The sequence below is a fragment of the Gopherus flavomarginatus genome, chromosome 1 (genome assembly GCF_025201925.1).
Source record: "Gopherus flavomarginatus isolate rGopFla2 chromosome 1, rGopFla2.mat.asm, whole genome shotgun sequence".
Taxonomy (NCBI): Eukaryota; Metazoa; Chordata; order Testudines; family Testudinidae; genus Gopherus; species Gopherus flavomarginatus.
This window is the reverse complement of record NC_066617.1, coordinates 52,210,224-52,232,960: the sequence shown is the minus strand read 5'-3', so window position 1 is coordinate 52,232,960 and position 22,737 is coordinate 52,210,224. Positions and strand designations below refer to the sequence as shown.

The 22,737-nt window shown below is 39.1% G+C and overlaps 1 protein-coding gene across 11 annotated transcripts in view; it reads left to right on the top strand.

Moving 5' to 3' along the window:
• The window catches only part of FOXP2 (forkhead box P2), a 674,789-nt gene that overhangs the window by 213,331 nt on the left and 438,721 nt on the right, over positions 1-22,737 (top strand). For all 11 annotated transcript variants that reach the window (XM_050936167.1, XM_050936176.1, XM_050936175.1 and 8 more), the window contains one exon: positions 10,875-10,958. The gene's annotated coding sequence lies outside the window, so the exon portion shown is untranslated. The remainder of the gene's footprint in view (positions 1-10,874; positions 10,959-22,737) is intronic.

Below are 22,737 nucleotides of genomic sequence, written 5' to 3'. Positions count from 1 at the left end.
ATTGAATCCAACTAAGGGAAAAGTAGCTGTAGAACAGTCAGTCGCTATACCCACATGGAAAGAGTAAAAATAATATAACTGCTCTTATGCATGTACACTTGGAAAGAATAAATTACTCATTCAGGTTTTCTTCTTCATAAAAGATTGTGTAATTAGGTACGTACATATACTACAAATGTGTTTCAAAAAAATCTGATTTTGGTGTTGCAAGTGATTTGTGTAGAAAACCAGTAGAACTGGATTTATACTGTCTCATTTTTTTGAATAGTTTTATAATGCTCTTGAATAGCATTTTTGTTTCACAACAGACAGCTCCTAGTCTGAAAGAGTTGGAAGTTTCTCTGATTGTAGTTAGCCTTTGGGCTCATACTACCAAAAAGAGAGAGAATGAATTTCTTAATTATATGGGTAGATTACAGATGCTAAATTTAATATAAATATGCACAAAATTGCATCTGTGTTTATCTTATCTGTGTCAATCTCAAGTCCTCACTTTGTCAAACAGACACACTGAGAAATCCTCATCCAAATCATTAGCAGATTAACAAAAGTGGTCTATACTGTCTTCCTTGATGTACAGGTATGTGCATATTAGGCTGGTTGTTTACATTTCAAGGGAGCAAAGGATAATTTATGAAAAATGTATGACAAAGCTTATTTTGAGGGGTTAATACTCCACAATGTTTTTATTGTTACTGAATCAGATCTTTGTATCACAATGTATGATCCTTTGCTGACTGTTTGTTTGAAAACATACTGTTTATCTCATTTGCACTACTACATACACACAGTGTTTTCTCTCTCTCTCCCTCCCTCCCTCTCACAAAGGCATGCACTCTCATGCACATCTGGACATTGTCACAAAATCACTTAAAACCTGTTTCTCATGAACCCCAGAGAACCACCCCATGCGGTAATTAATTCAGTCCTCCTGATTCAGCCCCCCGACTCTGTCACACTTTCTCCTCCATTCATCATCCATGTGTCACTGGGTATTCACCCACGAAAGCTCATGCTCCAAAACGTCTGTTAGTCTATAAGGTGCCACAGGATTCTTTGCTGCTTTTACAGATCCAGACTAACACGGCTACCCCTCTGATACTTGCCACTCTGTTTACTCACTCCAAAATCAGTCACAGGTCCATTCCCCAACTCCAATTCATCAGTTCTTCCAGCCCAAACTCATCAGCTTTCTTTTCTTCCTTTCGCTGTAATAGTAGAGTGATAGTAAAAGAATGAACGTGTCATAGATCAGAATAGCATAGGTTTAATACCTCTGTCACACATGGCAGGGGTCAGAATCCACTAAAATCAGTACTAATCTTGCATCTTTTTTGTTGACGATAATCAAATGTAGATAAATCAAAATAACAATAGCTAATTAATACAGTCAACAATTCAGATTCATAGATTCCAAGACAAGAAGGAGCCATTCTGATAATTTAGTCAGACCTGCTATATAACACAGGCTACAGAACTTTCCCAAAATAATTCCTCAACCATATATTTTAGAAAAACATCCAATCTTGATTTAAACATTGCTGGTGATGGAGAATCCATTACAATTTTGGGTAAATTGTTCCAATGGTTAATTACCCTCACTGTTAGAAATCTATGCCTTTTTTCCAGTCTGAATTTGTGGAGCTTCTACTTCCAGTCATTGGCTGGTGTTATACCTTTCTCTGCTAGACTGAAGAGCCCATTATTAAATATTTGTTCTCCATGTAGGTACTTATGGACTGTAATCAAGTCACCCCTTAACATTCTGTTTGTTAAGCTAAATAGATCAAACTCCTTGAATCTATTACTATAAGACATGTTTTCTAATCCTTTAATCATTCTTGAGGCTCTTCTCTGAACCCTCTTCAATTTATCAACATCCTTCTTGAATTGTGGACACCAGAACTTGACACTGTATTCCAGCAGTGGTCACACCAGTGCCAAATACAGAAGTAAAATCATCTCTGTGCTTCTGCTTGAAATTCCCGTTTATGCATCCAAGGATTGCAATAATCCTTTTGGCCACGACATCACACTCGGAGCACATGTTCTGCTGATTATTCACCATGACCCCCAAATCTTTTTCAGAGTCACTGCTTCCCAAAATAGAGTTCCCCATCCTATAAGTTTTGCCTGCGTTCTTTGTTCCCAGATGTATACATTTACATTCAGCTGTATTAAAATATGTATTGTTTGCTTGAACCCAGTTTACTAGGTACTCCAGATCGTTCTGAATCAGTGACTTGTCCTCTTCATTATTTATCACTCCCGCAATTTTTGTGTCATCTGCAAACTTTATTAGTGTTTTATGTTTTCTTGCAGGTCATTGATAACAATTTTAAATAACTTAGGGCCAAGAACAAATCCCTGTAGGACCCCACTAGAAACCGTTAATGGTTATGTTTTCAGGCCTATCAGACAGTTTTAAATCCATTTAATATGTGGTATGTTAATGATATAGCTACTATAATCCCATTGTTAGATCCGGGAGACTGGTTTATCACCCTCGACCTCCAGGATGCCTCCTTTCATGTGGCTATCCGCACATCCCTCAGCTTTTCCTCCATTTTACCATTGTCTCAGAACACTGCCAGTACTGAGACCTTCCGTTTAGGCTCTTCACAGCTCTGAGAGTCTTTATGAAGCTTCTCTCAGCAGTAGTGGCTCATTTAAATTAATGGGACCCAGCAATATTCTCATATTCTGGACAATTGGCTCTTCAGAGGTCGATCAGCTCTAGAGGTCCAGTTAGCAACCTCCAAGGTCCTAGCTCTGTTTCAGTCTCTGGGCTTTCACATCAATTGAAGGAGTCTACATGGACACAAATCTAAAGAGTAGACTTTGTCTGAGCCGTTCTAGACTCCCTAAGTGCTAGAGCCTATCTCCCGAAATTGAGATTCTCCATTCTGTGCGATACAACACATCCTGTAAAAAAGTGCAAGGGCCTTCCTACAACTCTTGGGCCACATGGAGGCTGTGTTCATCATGCCACATGCAAGCCTGCACCTCACATGTCTTCACATATTGCTAAGGGCTGCATATGCTCCAAACTGACACCATCTCTCCAAATGCATCACAGTACCTCAGAAAGTTCTGGACTCTCTCAGGGGATAGAAGGACCCACTGAAGGGCTACAAGGGCTCACTCCCCCCACCCCCCAAAAAAGATCCTTACGACAGGCACTTCTCTTGGTATGGGGGTGCTCACCTCCAAGGGGCTGCAACTCAGGGCAGCTGGTTTGCATAAGAGGTTATGCTCCATATCAGCATTATAGAACTGAGAGCAGTTTGATATGATTGCCATCACTTCCTTCACCCTTTACCATCAGGGTAATGCTGGACAACAGAGTAGCAATGTATTATATCAACAGACAAGGCAGAGCAAGATCCCAGTCAGTAAGGCTGTGCAACTGGTGAATTTCCCATCAGATACAAATCTCAGCAGTTTATCATCTAGGATTCCAGAATACAACTGCAGACTCCCTGAACAGAAACTTCCATCAGGGCCACAAATGGGAGTTCCATGAGTCTGTTTTCTAGAGCATCTACAAAGCCAGGGGTTTCCCAGATGCAGATCTCTTTGCTACCCCAAACAACATGAAATGCCACCTTTTCTGCTCCAAGGAGGATACAGCTGCAACTCATCGGGAGATGCCCTGATAATACCGTGGCCCCATACTCAAAATTACAGGCTTACCTTGCTCTACCTGTGATTCTCAAGACCTTCCTCAAATTGTAACAGGAAAGATTAAGGATTATCCTCATAGCACCATCCTGGCCAAAAAAAGTGTGGTACTCGAACGTCCTTCACTTCTCTGTGGCAGTGCCTCTCCACCTTCCTCTCAGGAAGGATCTCCTATCACAGAACAACTGGGATCCTGATCTGGCCCACCCTCTCCTCCTTGAACCTGAGAGCATGGTTCCTAGATGATTTTGTAGCATGGAGCTAACCTGTTTGGATAAGGTTCAGTCAGTTCTCTTTGTCTAGCAGGAAATGTAGCACTCACAAAACTTACCTTCAAAAGTAGAAATGCTTCCATTCCATGTGATTTCCTTCACTCTTCTCAAGTATCATAAGTTCTGTTCTCCAAAATCCCAGACTGCATGTTAGAATTAAATATACAAAGTCTATCAATGAGCTCAGTCAGAGTACATTTGGCTGCTATTACAGCCTTCTGCTCACCCATCAAAGGCTTCTCAGTTTTTGCCCACCCTACTATGGCCAAATTCCTTAAGGACTTACACAATTAGTTTCCCCCTGTATGGAACTTGGCCCCCCCAATGGGGCCTTAATTTGATTCTCAGTGCCCTAAGGAAACTTCTATTTGAACAAATGGCTGTCTGGTTCTCTTCTCTCCCTCAAGATTTAATTGCTTGTAGCTATCACTTCTGCTATAGATGGATGGGAGAGCTCGGTATGCTCATAGCAGACCTGATGTACTGCCTTCTATAGAGATAAAGTTACATTGCATCCCCATCCTTGGTTCCTCCGTAAAGTCTCTTCAGAATACCGTATTAATCAAGAGATCCATCTTCCAGTGGTCTGCTCAAAGCCTTGTGTCTCCAGAGAGGAAAACAGTCTATGCACGCTAGTTGTCAGAAGGGCTCTCAACCTCTGCTTTGACCTTCAGGACTAAGACCTTCAGGGCTTTTCCTAGATTGTTTGCCCAGGGGCAATCTACTCAAAGACTGTCAAAGTGGTTTTCCAGTTGCATTTTAACCAGTTAAGAATCCTTTGGGATGCAGCCTCCTCATACAGTGACAGCACACTCTACTAGCGCTCAGTCCAGATCTATACCTCTACTGAAAAACTTTCCCATAACAGAAATCTGTAGGATTGCAACTTGATCTTCCATTCACACTTTTGCATTGTGTCACCTTTCCTGCTTGCAGGAATAATACTACCTTTGATGATGCAGTCCTCCAAACCATCATGGACTTGTCTCCTCAGCATCCACCTTGTTGTTGAGTTACTTCTTGGAAGTGTCATAGGGACAAAACATCCCAAAGAATTGAAGTTACTGCAACATAAGTAATTTCTCCTTACAGCTTTTGCTGCATCCCTTCTAATGACTTAAGGGCTAATCTTTTCACATTCCAAAGTGGGGGAGAATCAGTTGCAGTCCCTTCCAAAAAACCGACCAAAAAGAGAGATGCTGTTGCTGATGTTTACCGAACACTAGTGATAGTTCTTTGCATCGATGCTACTGTGCTCTTTTTATGAGAGTTTAAAAAACACAAAAGATGTCTGGGGCTGATTTGTTTTAATCACACACACACCCACACACACAGTGAGTATGGTAGAAGGTCTCTAAGCACTAGCATGAGAGTCATAAGAGAATTCATATACAAGTGGAGAGTGGAATTTTGTGTGTATTGCATACAATAAAATATGCATTTGCAGAAAATGACATCCATGCATGAAGTTAAAGTAAGGTATGATATGTTTGAATGTTGGCTAAATTAGTCAAAAGATTTACATGAACATATTACTTTAGCCTACTGGCAAGATTAGTGTCAGTGTGTTATCTATCATGTATATACCTGCCATGCAAGTTAGGGGCTGGTTTAACATGCACACCTAACTATTCAGACAATTTTGTTTTGTTTGCTCTGAACCTGTCATTTATTTGTTCTGATCTGCTGTTTTCTACAGTGACTCATGGCCTATTCATCTTTAGGAAATATAGCTTGAAAAATAATGATATATAAAATGCATATCAGAGACAAAGATTAATCAAATTTTATGTGAGTGGGACATACACTAAATTGCTGATGATTGGTCTTTCCGTCGTCAGCCTTTAAAATATTTCTACTAGCAGAGAGACTCCCGAGATATGAAATATTAATATTTGACTAGTGATATATAATTGGTACCATTTTTATTAAACTTGAATATTTCCATGACTGAACTTTTCTTTATTTAAATGGAGAAATTTTGGTCAGAAAATTATTTCAAATGCATGAAAATCTGAAATTGTTTTCGAGGGCCTTAAAATATAAGATGTCTGAAATCTGATCTGTAATTCAAATTTGTATAAAATGAGGGGGAGGAGGGAGGAGTAAGGTAAGCATCTCAAAGGAAGCATCCAGGATTTTTTTCTACGTTGAGAAAAAAAAATTTTGTGTACAGCACTATCAAAATAGTTCATATGCATCAGATATTACTTCACATTACTGATTGTTTAAAATTCAGGTCCACTGTTACAGTGACAAAATACAACCTTCAGCTGTATAAAAGATATTACCTCACCCACCTTGTCTCTCTAATATCCTGGGTCCAACACGGCTACAACAACATTGCAAACAACCTTCAGCTGTCTGAGTGGTAATATAAAATAGCACATAAAAATTGGCTAATGAGATCACCTAAGTACTGAGGCCTCTTCATTGGCTCATTTCATTTTGACATGATTATAAAACATAACTATTAATTTATTTTGCTTGTTCTTGTTAATTATAATGGCATCCAGTAGTGCTGCTATAGTTAAGGCTCTCTGAGGTTTTTTTCCTATTGTGGGGATTGTCTTACTCAGGAGGTAGAACTGAGTTTCAGTAAGGAAAGGGATATTTTCTTGTGTTTCCTTTTTTGTTTTAAATTTTTATAATTTAAAATTTGCTTTCTTTTTTAAACTATATTTTATAATATAGATTAATGCCTTGAAAATGTAACTTACAACAGCAGATACTGTGCATGTTAAAAATAACGTGTTTCTGTCACTGATTTAGTGCATATGGCACATTACATGAGTATTGTACAATGTATTGGACTGTGTATTGGACAATATAGTCGTAATAAAGTACAAATATGTATTTACATAATAGAAGTTATGACTTAATCCAAAGGGCTACCTTGCATTATATTTTAAAAATTGTTGATTTAAGACATTCAATAGAATGGGAGGTTCATATGTTAGAAGGCTTCTGAAAGAGATACACAGTTAATGATCCAGATCCTCAGCTGATGTAAATCAGCCGCACTTCACTGAAGCCAATGCATCTACGTTGATTTACTCCAGCTAAGGATCTTGCCTTATATACCTGTATGTCTCCTTAACAATAGTCGGAGTTTCAAATCATCTTGTGTAGTAGGGCTTGAGCCATGTTAGAAAATGTTTTCAAACATGTTTATAACTAAACATAGGGAAACATGGTTTGCATCCACCCCTAAGACATTTGCAAACTTTGAGCCAGATTGTGAACCCTTTATTGCCATGGGTGAGTACTTACTTATGCAAATAGCCCCACTGATATCAATCAGATTATTTGTGCACATATCGACTCACCAGTGGGAGTGAGGATATGCAGTTTGGCCCTTTATACAGCAGAAGAGCTCACCTTTGCTCACTGAACCGGAGAGTTCTTGAGGTAAAGAAGCAATTGCCCACTGCTGCCCTCTAGTGAACTCTCCCAAACAAAGGAATGGAGCTGCTTCAGTGACTACTACTGGAATTCATTTTTGCGGGCACATGCTGAAATAATACCAAAACGATTATGGGGTAGAACACATACATCTAATAGTATTATTTTGTTTTGTTATAGCAACACCTAGACACTCAAACTAGGCACAGATCATATAACAGAAACAAAGAATTCTACCCTGAAGAATTTACAATCTAAGATCAGAGACAACAGACCAACAAGAGCAGCACAGGCAACAATTCCTACAACACATAGGCATCATATCTGTTCATTAAAGAGATGTTATATTGTTTCTAGATACTGGGATTTGGCTTTAATTTTGAATTATCTAATAGCTTCTCCAAAAACCCTAACAGTTAACATAATTGAAGTCCAAATCCTGCCACTTTTTCTTATGTTGAGTAGTATCTTATTCTACAAGAAGTCCTTTATTTTTTTAATGCGTCTACTCATGTAGCAATGTACTGCCCAATGTTAGTAAAGGTGTCAGAAGAGAGAAGCTATGTGAAACAAGCTGTTGGATCAGAGCTAAGTCTGTCTTTGCTATGTTGACAAACTTAACATCGTCTGTATTTAACCAGAATTTACTTAGAATTCGGTTCTGATTTCTCTGCCACCTCCAATTATTGATTTATGCAGATTATTTTTCCTTCCCATGACCCTATATGTGTTTCTTAAAATTACCCAACTTTTTGTGGTCAGAAGGAACAAGTAAAAGATGAATTGTACTCTGGGATCACTGACATTAATAGTTCTTACTCAAGTGAGTGGTTCTCAGTTCCATGGAGTTCAGTAGAACTGCTTACTTGATTGGGGACAACTTGCTTGAAGAAAGGTTGCCATATTAGGCCTCTGTAATTTATGCCAAAGTACTTTTAAAACATTGGCAAGTTTTTGTGAATTGCATTTGAAAGCTGTAAGGAGAATTCATATGGAAGTAGAGCCAAAATGAATTCCAACACCTCAAAGAATGGAACAAATAATATCCTTATAAGTACTGTCAACTTCTAATAAGTAAACAATCAGTTTAAGGGTATACCTGCCACCTACTAAGGAATAGAATGTGCTGGCTCAATCAGAGGGAAGATACAATAGATTTGTTGCTTAACTGAAACTATTAGAATCATTCAGGTCTATGACTGTTATAGTTTTGAGTACACACACAAAAAGCTGATACCAAATGAGGCTTTGAAACAAAAGCCAGAAACATTATGATTTTTACATCCTGATTTCAATATCTGGAAAAGCTGTAATAAAAAGTAATACAGATATTTTTAAATTAAGTTTTTGTTGTTTCTCAGATACAGTTTGAGGTCAGGTTTTGACATGGATGTGGGACCTATTTGTTTCAAGGAGTGTGAAGGTCTTTTTAAAAGATTTTTCAAATATTTTTATGATACCTGTTATAGTGATGGTACGGTCCTCAGGTCTTTGGATGAGCGCTTCTTACAGATGTAACTATAACAAATGCAAACTTAGCTCCTTCATTTTTCAGTTTTTTGTCCCCTGCCTCCCCACCTCTTTTTTTTAACTTGCCATAACTTATACTGGTAAGAGTCTCAGGAGCAAGGAGGCCAAGATTATGCTATATGTAGGCCAGATCCTCAGCTGATATAATGCAGCATAGTTGCATTGACTTCAGGGGTGTCACATCAGTTAAATCAGCTGAGGATCTGTGTGCTTTCCTTAGGGAATGATGTCTTCCTTCTTCACTTTACTCTGCTGTCCTCCTTCATCTGTTCCATTGTAGAGTCTCACAAGTACCTGCTCTGCCAGATCTTTCTCTCTACTCTTGGTGACAGGTTCTTTTATATCTTTCTTCTGTCATAAACAGATGGTTAAGGCTTGGTGCCACTTTTACCTGTAAAGGGTTAAAAAGTTCACCTAGCCTAGCTAACACCTGACCAGAGGAACCAATGGGGGAACAAGATGTTGCAAAAGGAAAGAGGGAAGTTTTTCCTTTGTCTAGAGTTTCAGTTTCAGCTAGAGTGATAAAGATCAAGGAACCAGCCTCTTATCAGAGTAGTAAGTTTTAGAAAGGAATAAATAGGTTTATGTTTATTTCTTTGTAACCTGTCTTATGCAATTAGAGGTAGAATCAAATTGGGTAATTTTTGTGTAACTAAATTTGTGCCCAAGGGGAACATCCTCTGTGTTTTGAATCTGTTGTCTGTGAGAGTAGCTGGTATGCTAATCTCTCTCAGAGGGTTTTCTTTTACCTTTCTTTTCTTTAATTAAAAGCCTTTTTCTTAATACCTGATTGATTTTTCCTTGTTTTTAGATCCAAGGGGATTGGATCTGGACTCACCGGGGATTGGATCTGGACTCACCAGGGATTGGTGGGAGAAAGGAGGGGGAATGGTTAATTTCTCCTTCTTTTAAGATCCAAGGGATTGGATCTGGGCTCACTAGGGAATTGGTGAAAGAGTCTCTCAAGGCTACCCAGGGAGGGGAAGGTTTTGGAGGGAAAGGGAGTGATCCAGACACTGAAAATTCTGGATGGTGGCAGTGATGCCAGATCTAAGCTAGTAATTAAGCTTAGAAGTGTCCATGCAGGTCCCCACATCTGTACCCTAAAGTTCAGAGTGGGGAAGGAACCTTGACACCTTCTCAGCAGGCCTTGTTGATACAAGCTGTACGTACCCTCTAGACTCAGGTTACAGCTAGAGCTGAATCTTGATTCTCTTTAATGCTAAATTATCCTGTTTTGAGGGGTGGTTTAAAAAATCCAGGTGAACTGAGCTTCCTTTTAAATTGAGAACAGTAAGTCTAAACAGAACATCTTAATTAACAGGTCATCTTAATTAATTAGCTTCTTAGAGCTGGTATGGCATCTTCTCTGTATGTGTGTGTGTGTGTGTGTGTGTATATATATACACACTCTTTCTTCTTATATGTTCCATTCTATGCATCCAATGAAGTGGCCTGTAGCCCATGAAAACTTATGGTGAAATAAATTTTTTAGTCTCTAAGGTGTCACAAGTACTCCTGTTCTCTTATTTAAAAAGAACATTAACAATCAAGGATGATAGAGCTTAATTTAGGAAGTTTCCTCCTCGTGGAAGCTCTGGTTAGTGATGTGCTTTGACTGTCCAGATATACTAGCGTGTATAGGATAAGGTGCACAAGATTAGGTAGAGAGATTGGGCCTTTTACACACTTTAAAAAACTGCTGTCAATATACTGACTAGAATGGAGTTACTCCTTGTGTACAGTGGTGTGAGGAGGGGAACCGTCCCATTTAATTTGCACAGCCTTTGATACAATAGTGTTTTATCAAACTTTCTGAAGAACAGAAAACAATATCCCCCATCGCTTTCCTACCAACCCTCTTACTAATCACCACATGGAAATCTGGAACTAGTTACAAAATGTGATAAAGTTAATCGGTGCATTTTGCATATAATAGATAAATAAATATTAGCTACAAATAGTTTTCTTTTGTTTTATCAGGCCAGTGATGCTGGAATTGATCTCAGACACCACTCCAGTTCAAGGCTGAAATAAGGAAATCTTTTTAAGGCCTGGAAGAAGGAGGTAAGTACAGTTCGAACACTGAAAATCTGTAAATGATGTTGCTTGTAACTTTTCCCCCTCCACCATCACTGTCCCTGGTTTACCAATCCTTGTTCAGCTGACCCCATGCTGCTTACTATTATTCACAGAGAAGTATTACTACTTGTATAAAGACTAGACTGTTGAGCAAGAGGACTTGTAAAGTGTGGCAAGAAGGGAAGGATGGCCTCCCTCTTTCCCACTCTTCATATCCCATCGCCCTCTCCTTTTTCTTATTTTCAGCCTTCTCTCTCCCCCACAAACCTCAGCTGCAAAATGTAAATCTTTCAGCAATTCATTTGGAAGATTGAAGAAGAGCTGAATGTGGTTAAAAGAAATTAAGAATCAGTAATGATTTTTTGGCAGTAATAACCACAGTGATGCTTCAGTTATAAAAGCTGGCACATTTGTCCTACAGCTTTTGTGGAAGAAGCTGAAAAAAAAGAATTATTTTGTATTTCTATGATATTTCTGTCAAGAAGCAATATATTATTTCATACGAGATGCTTTGATTACACATGGCATTTACTATGAGTCCTTGTGTAACAACACTTGTGGAATTGTACAATTGGTTTAGTTTTGTTTTAAATAAAGAATGTTTAGAGTGCACTAAATCCCAACAAAATGATACATCCATAATTGAAGAAAATGATTTTGTCTTTTAAGGTTTGGTTGCATACTCTTGGCTATTGAGAGGTTAAAGTGGAGTTTCAGTGTATGGCTTCATGACACCAGCTGTTTGAGCAACAAGATAATTAAACAGTCTTGGTCAGAAAAATCTTTTATACTAAAATATATATTTAAAAACATTTTTAGTATGTGAATACAATGAATCCCTGTGCTTGGACATCACAGCTTCCTTGAAATACCTGTGCCCTATATTCATTGGGGAACAGACACTACTCCTTGAATTCAAGGGCCATGAGTTCACATGTTCTGATTGCGAGATTTGTGTACCCTGTGCACTGGTGCTCTCAAGCTGCCTCAGACCGAGGGTCCAGCAGCTAGGGCACTAGCCTTTGGATTAGGAGACCCACATTCAATTCCATGGTTAGCTATAGAGCAAATCATTTAGGGACAGTTTCTAAGATATTGTAGGGGCCTAAAATATTCAGGTAGGTGCCTAGTGGGATTATCATTGCATGTTAGGTACCTAAGTGCCTAGTGGGATTTTTGGAAGTGCTTACCTGCATCTTCAGTACCTAACTACCTTTAAAATCTGTCCCTTGGTCTCTGTGTGCTTCAGTTCACCACTTGTAAAACGGGTATAATAGTACTTCCCTGCCTCAGAAGCATCCTGGAAGGGTGTATACATTAAAGATTGTGAGGCACTTCATTAATGGTGGCCAGATAAGGACCCTGAGATAGGTAGATCTGGAAAAGCATTCAAAGGGAATTGGTATGCAAATATTAGATTATGAAACCTCTCATGTTTCTTTTAGAATTGCCTATGTCTGGAACTGCCACAAGGAATTCTTTTAAGACATTCTGTTTTAGTTGCATATGTATTACTGTAGACACAGTGAAAGGAAGACACATACACTGTTAATTTTATTAGTTGACCAACAAATTTATTTGTAGATACCAAACAAAGAGCAACTGGTGCCTGACAGAAAGGAGCCTTTACAATTTGACTCCAATAGGATCTTCTCTAACTCCCTCCCCATTGGACCTCTTTGTCTCACCCTGGCACACCTTGTCAAAGCACCATTAAAGGAAATAGACCCAGTAGCATATATGTATCCTCTCAACACCCCTGTAAGGTAGGGAAGTGCTATTCATTCCATTTTATAGGCAGGGCACTGAGGCATAGAGAGACTTAAGTGACCTGTCCAAGGTCACACGGGAAGTCTGAGGCAGATCAGGGACTTGAAATGAGGTTCGTCAAGTCCTAGGCTGGTGCCCTAACCACTGGACAATCCTTCCTCTCTTGTTCCCAAACTCACCAGTTTTGGGAGGTCTTGGATTCATCTCCCTATGCTAATTGACTCTTTCACTGATCCTTTTGTAACTACTAATGGCCACCCTCAGTTGGCAAACCTAGAAACTGTAATGACGCTATTACAGGAAGGGGGTGAAAAACTGACTGGAAGCTCCCGAACAAACTGAAGCAAATATAATAATCAAGAACCTGATACAAATACACATCATTAAACTCAGTAACGGGATCCACAGCATCAGTGTTCCCCACCCACTACTTCCACCATCACCTGCACCTTGCAGTTGTACAGCGACCCAACCCTGAATCTGTGATAAATAAAAAAGATATCCTGAATCTTGCTTCAATGAAGGAGAGGGCAGGTGGGTGAGGAAAAATTTTAGAAGCACAGGAAGGAGGTAAAAAACAGGATCTCTGCCTTGGTCTTTGTCTTATGGTGACTATAGTAACTAGGTGGCCAATGGAACACTGTATCTGGTCACATGAAACTCGTCCAGTTGGGGGCAGCAGCAAGTGATGTCACCATCATAGCCCTGCCCCTTCCTTTTAGTGCTGGAGTCTGCTTCTTTTGAAGATCAGCTAGTCAGTCATGTTGGTGCTGCTTGTCTCCATAGTGATGGCTAAAATGGGACAGTGCTGCCATTGTTGCTCTCTTCACCCATTGGCTGGTGAGGAGGAGAAATTCCTTTCTTTCCCTCTGTCCCCATCCTGTTGATTCAGGCAAGCAATGCCCAGTGGCATAAAGTGCTGGGCTGAAGCCTAAAGGAGTAGGCAAATATGGTAGTATCACCCATGGTAAATAGTACAAGAAATGAAGCTTTAACAGTCAAGTAGATCAGGATACAGTGTGCATCACTTTATAATGAACATAGTCATAGGATTGGGGTATGGCACAGAAATGTAGAATCTACATATGTTACACATTTAAAAGTAGCCCTGCATGTATAAGATATTTTTATTATTGTTATTATTGTTTTACTGTGTATGCTATCCAGTGCAGAAAAGTTTAGGACACAAAGCAGATCAAACACTCTACTTTCTAAGCGATGATGGAAAATTCTCTGTATTTACCAACCACATGTCTTTGTGAGAGGCGTATTAGTCAATTTCTCCATAGTTAATGTCCCATATTCTGGAGAACTGTTTGTTTATGGTAGGAATATACTTGTTACACTGGCATGCTGCAATTACAATCTGGTCAGCCAACAACAGCAATTTCAGCCAAAAAAAAAAAAAGGCTGTTTTTCTGGAGATTTACCGTGTTCTGCACCAAGTAATGCCAGAAAAGCAATAATACTGACTTGTGTAGCTATTATATTTTGGCAATATAATTTTGTTAAATTCCAAAATGTCTGGACTTTAAGGCAGTCCTACCACATATGGATGAAACTAACTATTATTCTGTTTCCTTTCCAACAGAGGTCAGTCTGTTTTTGCCCATAACTTGCAGTTAAATACAATCAACACAAAATTGTTTTATGTACAGAAAGCCAAAATGTATTTGGCTTTTCAGTAAAAGGTTTTTTATTTCTTGCAGTAATGTGGGAGGGCTTAAGGTGGTTTTTCAAAAAGGAAAGAATGGTAAATTTTGAATGCAAGTTCTTTCATTCCTCATTTACATTTCTGGAGTGTGTAAGGGACAGAACACAGCTTCTTTATACTGATAGAATAGATGAGCATCAGAAGGACATCCTACTTAGGTGTAAATTTTTATTGTATTTGTAGTGGCTGCCTCTGAACAAACCACTTAACTGAAAAACGGCATATGTGGTTGAAAATTTTTGAAATTTAGACAAAAATGGGGAAAATTGGGAAAAAATGCCTTCAGTTTTCAGACTGGATTTAAAAACCAGGGTGGCTACACAACTTTCCCTCTTCATCCCAAAGGAACATACCTCTTTCTTTAGAACTATGACAGTTGAAAGCTTAGTTTTCAAGCTCTGGCTTCCCTTTGCACAAAAATGCTTATGGGTGCATTGCACAGTGTTGTGTACTGTAGAATATCTAACACTGGGTGTGCATGAGATCCTGAGTTTGCATCAGGAATGATCTATTTGTCTTTTGTTGTACACAGTTTCTTGCTTACGGGATTCCCTTCCAATTCTGATGCAAAAAGTCACTTCATTCAAATCCCTCCTTCAGGCTTGATTTTTACATAATTCTCATTAGAAGTGATGCAATAATCATGATTTCTTTACAAAAAGGGTTAATTGACCCACCAAAATGTGCACGTGCTTTAAACAAATAATCACCCTCTCGTAATCTTTCTTCAACCTTATCCCACCATCTCTCTTTGTTAACCCAACTTTACCATCTTGCACCTGAATTTTGATTGTAAGCTCTTTGAGACATCTCCCATATCTTTTTGTTTGTCCTCTTAAAGTGCCTCACTGTATCAGTGTGGTTTTTTTTCATGCCAGTTTGTGCTGTAATTGAAAATCAACCCAGAAGGGACCCTTTGCTTTAGGAACTGCGTTTTCCTCCTTGAATAGCCTCTCCATTCAGAGTTGTAGTGCCCTTTTTTTGGTGAATGACCTACTGAGTGGCATATAATGTTATGGCAGCAGGTACTTGCAGTGAGCCATTCCTGACCTGGGAGCTGATCCAGCTTGTCTAAATGTGCCATCCCTCTTGTGAGTCTTTCTTTTGATTTTAACAGGAGGAGCCATTGGGGTCCAGCTGCATCTGCTTCATGATCTTCTAAGTTGAAAAGGTGCTTTGAGAAAAAGACTTAAGGAACTTTCTAAATTGGGGTATTTCCTATTGCAGTGCACTATATTTCAGCTACAGTACTGATTACACTACATAACTGACGGTATAACCCATATACAGTGTTGTATTCTTTGCATTTCTAGACTCTCTTTCCTTACCAAGTACTATCCGTCTCTACATTTTCAGCATAAACAGTATAATATTGGCATGTCCGGGGTGAAGGGACATCGCTTGTAGTTCCCTTGCAATAGACTTGGAGTTGGAAGCTATGCAAGGACTAATGATTTGTTGGCGGTCAGGTGCATTACAGAGGTGTGAAGCTTTTGGTCTCCAGGGGATTATGAGCAAGTCTTCCGGCTGGTTTATGGAGTGGCATTAATTATATCCTCAAAGGAAGCTACACATTCCACATTCCTGGCCAGAATGTGATTGCTGTGATAACATCATAATCGGAGGGGAGGGGAATAGGGATAATGCTAAAAGAAAAATGTTGGACTTCTTTCCCCAAAAATAATTGGGTGGGCTGCAGCTAAACTTGAATTGCTACCAAGCAAGAATAGAAACATAAAAACAATACTTTACTTTTTGTTAGAATCTTTTTTTAGATAAAAGAAGGACCCATTTATTGTAACATTTTGAATTATCTGTGCAAGATAATAGTAGTCAGCTGCAAATTACTGATATTTTAGGAACTTATTGAAACATTTTTAATGGAATCTTAAAGCGAAGGCAACTTTCTTTTGTCAAAATCAAAAGTAGTTTACATTTATAAAATCAAATTTGTGGCCTGGAACTACTAGGTAGTAAATTTTTGCTATGATTATACAAAGTAGCAAAATATGGATTTTACCTGGCCTACTTTTCAATTCATCTGAACATTAAGTACATTCTTAATGGTCTGATTTGCTGGAAAGAGCAATATTACAATAATCTGCTTTTTACAGCCCATATCAAATATGAACTTGCATCACTTATTACAAAGTTTGTGCTCTGGGAGTCATTTTCATGGCATCTAGGAGTGATGCCCTACAGTTTTTAGAATTAGTCCTTAATGATATCTTCAGAAATGAGTTGTTGCTCAAACACACTGATTATTTTGTGGTTTATATCTAATCCAATAGCTATATTTAAAATGTCATAGAAATCTGTAGGGGAAAGCATGTTGAAAAATGCTGTTGTCCCAGTAATTGTATAAAATTGTTATGGAAGAGATGATAGATATCTTAAATTCTTAAATTTTTTTAAAGTTCCTTGCTGTGTCTGACACAAATTCGTAATTTTTAACTGACTGGAATACAGGTTTTTTAAATGTTGCTTGCTTGGGAACAGAGGGCTATTACTGTAGTTGTCATGTAAAATAAAGTTAGAGTCTAGAGCCCCTTTTTAGCTGTCAGCTATATTAAGAAGCTACTGGTGTGTTGAACTAGGCACCCAAATTGTATAAGCAGTGTATTGTAGTGTCTAGGGAGAATTTTCTTTCTCTTCATTGCTGCTTTATTAGGCCTTGCTCACTCATTCACTGTTGCCCTGTCTCACTCCAGCTTTCTAGCTGCAACTCACAGCACAGTAGGTCTAATGTAGATTGACGCCTTCACCAGACGACTGAATGAATCTTGTGTCTCATAGTTGCTAATGCTCACTGAACCATTTTATTGAAGATAAAGTAAATAAAATAGATTGCCATATGAGAATTCTCTGAAATCAAATGGAATAATTTGACAGGTTTAAGCCCATGAAAAAGACAAAGCGTTGAAGCAGACGAGAATGCTTTTTTATGCACAATATACCAGGAAAAAGGGTCTGCTGTGTTTGATCTTGAAATATTAATGTTTTTACTAAAAATTGTAATAGTTGAAAACATTTAGCATAGTCTCCAGTTGAATTTGTATTTTGCTTCAAATGTTACTTTTCTTAAGAGATGCTTTATTTTTCCTTCTTTTTTGTAACAGAAAGGTGTATTGTGCTGAATTTTTTCTTATTGCGCTTGTAAGACTTAGTGTGTGGATCACTAGCTTTTTAGAATTTAAAAGAACATATTTTTACAGTACACTGTACAGTCTTCAAGTTTAAAATAACAGTAAACTCGTTCTTTGGGAAACTGATTCTGTGGGATAGTGCTAAGTGGTGTATTTTATATAAAACTTTTTTATGGATTTAATTAAACAGTAATGCAGTTTGTGACTATTACAAATAAACGCCTACAATGGGATTGTAGTATTTTTTAAAACTGTGTAATGCAATACAGTAAAAGAAAAATTGATAATAGCCATTGTTACAGACAATGTATAGTCAAGAATACACAAATGCACTCACAGAATTTCTCTTAGGTAAAGATATGATGTGGATAAGCTTTTATAATATGCCCTAGTTAGTCTAAGAAGTAAACCAATACATAATAGTGAAAGAGTGATGGCACATGAGCTTTAATATTGAGTATTCCTAATCTTTATCTGGATGGCACTGAATCTTGGTCACTTTGCTCGCACTGGTGATTTCACTGGAGCTAATTGGACTCCAGCAGAGAGAGGGGTGGCCAGGATATATTGTGAATAGTTTAATATGATGAGTTATATAAAATCCAGACACTAAACAGTATAATATAATAAATAAAACTTTTTTTGAAAAAGTGAAGATAATTGCATTCTAAACACTTATTTTAAACATTAATAATATTAAAAAAGTCTTTTTGAACTGACATTTTTAATGCTTGTTCTCTGCTCAGTTTTCTTTGATTTTTTTAAAACTTTAACAAAAGCTAATTAATTTATTTTGAGTTAGACAATCATCTGAATAAATTATACTTTTGAACAGAAAATTAAAATATTTCGTAACTAGAAACTGGGAGTGGTACTCAAGGACAATGTAATCTGGGCTAATTTCAAAGAATTACAGTTATAAATGAGTTATTTGAAAATAACATACAGTGGAGAGTTGGTAAATTGGAAATAAGCACTGAGAAGGGATTTCCAGTTTTACTGTTAACTAATGTGCATAACAGTGAGGTTCTGCTGGAGTGATCAATGGCAGGGACAGCATAGGTCGCACCATCTTTCAGGTGAACCAGTGTAGGATTTCAACATCACCACTGTGACTAACGCTGGTAGAAAAAGTTGAATAGTGCTGTTAGTTTTTCCTCCTCTTGTGTCATATTTTTGAGAAAAAATTCCAGTCATCGCTACCGGTAACCCTGTCCCTTGCATCAGCTAATCTCTGAGAAGTGCTGTCTTGCCTCTCCGTTGCTTCTGTGATGATGGTGGCAACATGTGTCTGACCAAATGCTTGATGCTTCCACAGCAGTTCTGCTGTGACATTGGCTACAAAACAACTATCTGATGGTAATAGCTTTCAGTCACTACCAACCAGACTGGATTTGAACTGAAGGTGAAAAGCTCTGTATCCCAGTACACCAATCCAATGAACAATTTAAAAATTACATGTTCCATATTTCAAGGACCTAGGACAGGAAGGATTAAGGAAGCCCTTTATTTGAGTCCGAGCCATCCAGAGAAGAAGATGCTGTATCTGTGCATTATGTTGCTCTGATCCTGCAGTTGACAGTGTGTGGGTGAAATGCTGTACCTGCATGGAACCTCAGTGAATCAGTGGTAGGATTAGGACCTTATCCTTGTTTACTCACTGGGAGTCTGTCGGAATAGATGTCAAGTATCAGGGGGTAGCCGTGTTAGTCTGTATCCACAAAAACAACAAGGAGTCCGGTGGCACCTTGAAGACTAACAGATTTATTTGGGCAGAAGCTTTCGTGGGTAAAAAAAAAAACCCTTCTTCAGATGGTAATTTTCACTCCTTGTTGTTTTTATGGAATATAGGTTCAAAAAAGAAAAAAAATAGATAAGTCCATCAATGGCTATTAGCCAGGATGGGCAGGGATGGTGTCCCTAGCCTCTGTTTGCCAGGAGCTGGGAATGGGCAACAGGGGATTACCTGTTCTGTTCATTCCCTCTGGGGCACCTGGCATTGGCCACTGTCAGAAGACAGGATATTGGGCTAGATGGACCTTTGGTCTGACCCAGTATGGCTATTCTTGTGTACATTACAATAAGAAAGTAGCATGTCTTTCCAATAACCCTTCTGTCTTGGGGTGCTTAGCCACAAGTAAAGGTATCTTTCTGTCATACTTCAGTTTTCTGTCCTTCTTGAATTTGACAAGCAGGTGGTTGATTTTCAAGAATAACTTGGTCACAGAACCTGAGAGTATACAAAGGAGATAATGTAACCCAGGAAACAAAACACTTTTACAATATTTATAGGTTCTCTCTTGATAAGATATAGTTGCTGACATTCATTAGCTTTTTTCCTCATTTTTGGAGAGCATCAGGGAATATTTAACAGCTAAATATGGTAGGTGTTAAATGGACTGATATTTCAGCTCATTTTTAGTACATTTAAAGGGGGAAATTGAGTGAACAGTTGCTGTAAACTTTGCTAAAATGCATATGGGAATTCTTATATTTCTGAAGTTGAATATGCAGCTTGACATGGTGCTGAACTTCTTTATTATTTTAGTTAAATTGTGGTTATATATATCAGAGGATAATGGTTGGATAGGAAGGTATAATACACATGATCAGTAGTTTATTATCCTATGTCAGTATGCCTCTAATGTCCAGAAATTTTCTTCTAGAGTAGACGTAAGAATGGCCAAACTGGGTCAAGCCAATGGTCCATTATCCCAGTATCCTGTCTTCCAGCATTGGCCAGTGCCAGATGCTTCAGAGGGAATGAATAGAACAGGGCAATTATCCAGTGACCTATCCCTTTTTCTCCAGTCCCAGCTTCTGTCAACCAGAGATTTACGTAGACCTGAAGGATGGGAATTACCGTGACCATGTTGGCTAACAGCCATTGATGGATCTAACCTCCATGAACTTATCTAATTCTTAATAAATGTTCTATGAATATGTCGCAGTGGAGAAGAGACAGAAATTACTTCTCATATCTCCATTTGCAACTGTTTTTGGCTTTGTTGTCAAATATCATTCTTATTTTTTGGCAAAAAGTCAGCCAAATCCAGTTTATTTTTACAGTAAATTTTTTTTTAAAAAAATATACTCAACCCAGTCAAAGGCTTTTTTTTTCTACTTGTAAACAGATTTTTTTTCAAGACTTGATCCTCATTTCCTATTTAAAACCACAGGCTGAGAATTTTGATATTTCATACAACAGACATCATCATCCTATCAGAGCCTGTAAACTGGGTGTCTGTCCCTAATGAGTGACAAATTTTCCTTACTATGCCTGAAGAAAATAGATTTGGGGAGCTCAGAAAAGACACCCCTTTCCCTCTCTGAGTCTGACTGCTGCTGGGGGGAAAGTTTTGCAATAAACTAGGTACTGAAAGCATGGAGGAAGAGCAGTGGCATGGGTTTTGCTTCTCAAGTGTGACAGGGGAATTGGATGAATTACCTTTCCCTGAGTATCTCCTGGTTGGAGTTTTTCTTTTTCTGTAATTTATGAAGTCAGTAATAATATATCTCCTTGCAGAAAGCCAGCTTCCCTCTGCTGAATTATATGTACTGTAACTAAGTAAACAATGGGTATGTCTACACTACGAAATTAGGTCGAATTTATAGAAGTCAGTTTTTTATACAGTTGATTGTGTGTGTCCCCACACAAAATGCTGTAAGTGCATTAAGTCGGCGGACTGCGTCCACAGTAGCAAGGCTAGCATCGACTTCCAGAGTGTTGCACTGTGGGTAACTATCCCACAGTTCCCGCAGTCTCTGCTGCCCATTGGAATTCTGGGTTGAGATCCCAATGCCTGATCGGGCAAAAACAGTGTCACGGGTGGTTCTGGGTGCATGTCGTCAGGTCCCCCTCTCTCTCCCTCCCTCCCTCCTCCCCTCCATGAAAGCAACAGCAGACAATCGTTTTGTGCCTTTTTTCCTGGGTTACCTGTGCAGATGACATACCATGGAAAGCATAGAGCCTGCTCATCTCACCGTCACCGTACGTCTCCTGGGTGCTGGCAGACGTGGGACTGCATTGCTACACAGCAGCAGTTCATTGCCTTTTGGCAGCAGGTGGTGCATTACGATTGGTAGCCGTCATCGTCGTATTCCTGGGTGCTCTTTTAGCCGACCTCGGCGAAGTCAGTCGGGCGCCTGGCAGACCTGGGAGTGACTCAGCCAGGTCATTCCCATCTTCTGCTGAGCACCCAGGAGATGACCATGGCTAGCAGTTGTACTGCATTGTCTGCCACCAGCCTAAGATGTAAAAGATAGATGGAGTGGATCAAAACAAGAAATTGACCCGATTTGTTTTGTGAAATCAACGGCCTGCTAAACCCAGGGTTTTGAGTTCAATCCTTAAGGGGGCCATTCTGTGTGACAGTTCTTTGTGTTTCTCCTTGATGCAAAGCCATCCCTTTTGTTGATTTTAATTCCCTGTAAGCCATGTCGTCAGTTTCCCCTCCCTCCATCAGAGCAATGGCAGACAATTGTTTTGCGCCTTTTTTCAGCGCAGACGCCATAGCATTGGGATCATGGAGCCTGCTCAGATCACCGTGGCAATTATGAGCATTGTAAACACCATGTGCATTATCCTGCAGTATATGCAGAACCAGAAGCTGCAAAAGCAAAACCAGGCGAGGAGTCGACGGCAGCGCAGTGACGAGAGTGATGACGACATAGACATAGACAAAGTACGGGCCGGGCAATGTGCCCTGTTAATGTGGTGAGCTCTGCATGGTCACCTGTGCTGATCAGCTGGCCAAACAGGAAATGAAATTCAAAAGTTTGCAGGCCTTTTCCTGTCTACCTGGCCAGTGCATCTGAGTTCAGTGGAGCACTCTGGGATAGCTCCCGGAGGCCAATACTGTCGAATTGCATCCACACTCTCTCAAATTCGACCTGGCAAGACTGATTTCAGCGCTAATCCCCTCGTCGGAGGTGGAGTAAATAAATCGATTTAAAGAGCCCTTTAAGTCGAGAAAAAGGGTTTCATCATGTGGATGGGTCCAGGGTTAAATCGAGGTAACGCTGCTAAATTCGACCTAAAATCGTAGAGTAGGCCAGGCCAATGACATATTTTGCCACATATTTTATTTTCTACAAATGTCACTGGTTTAAGAACAAAACAGAATATCAGCTG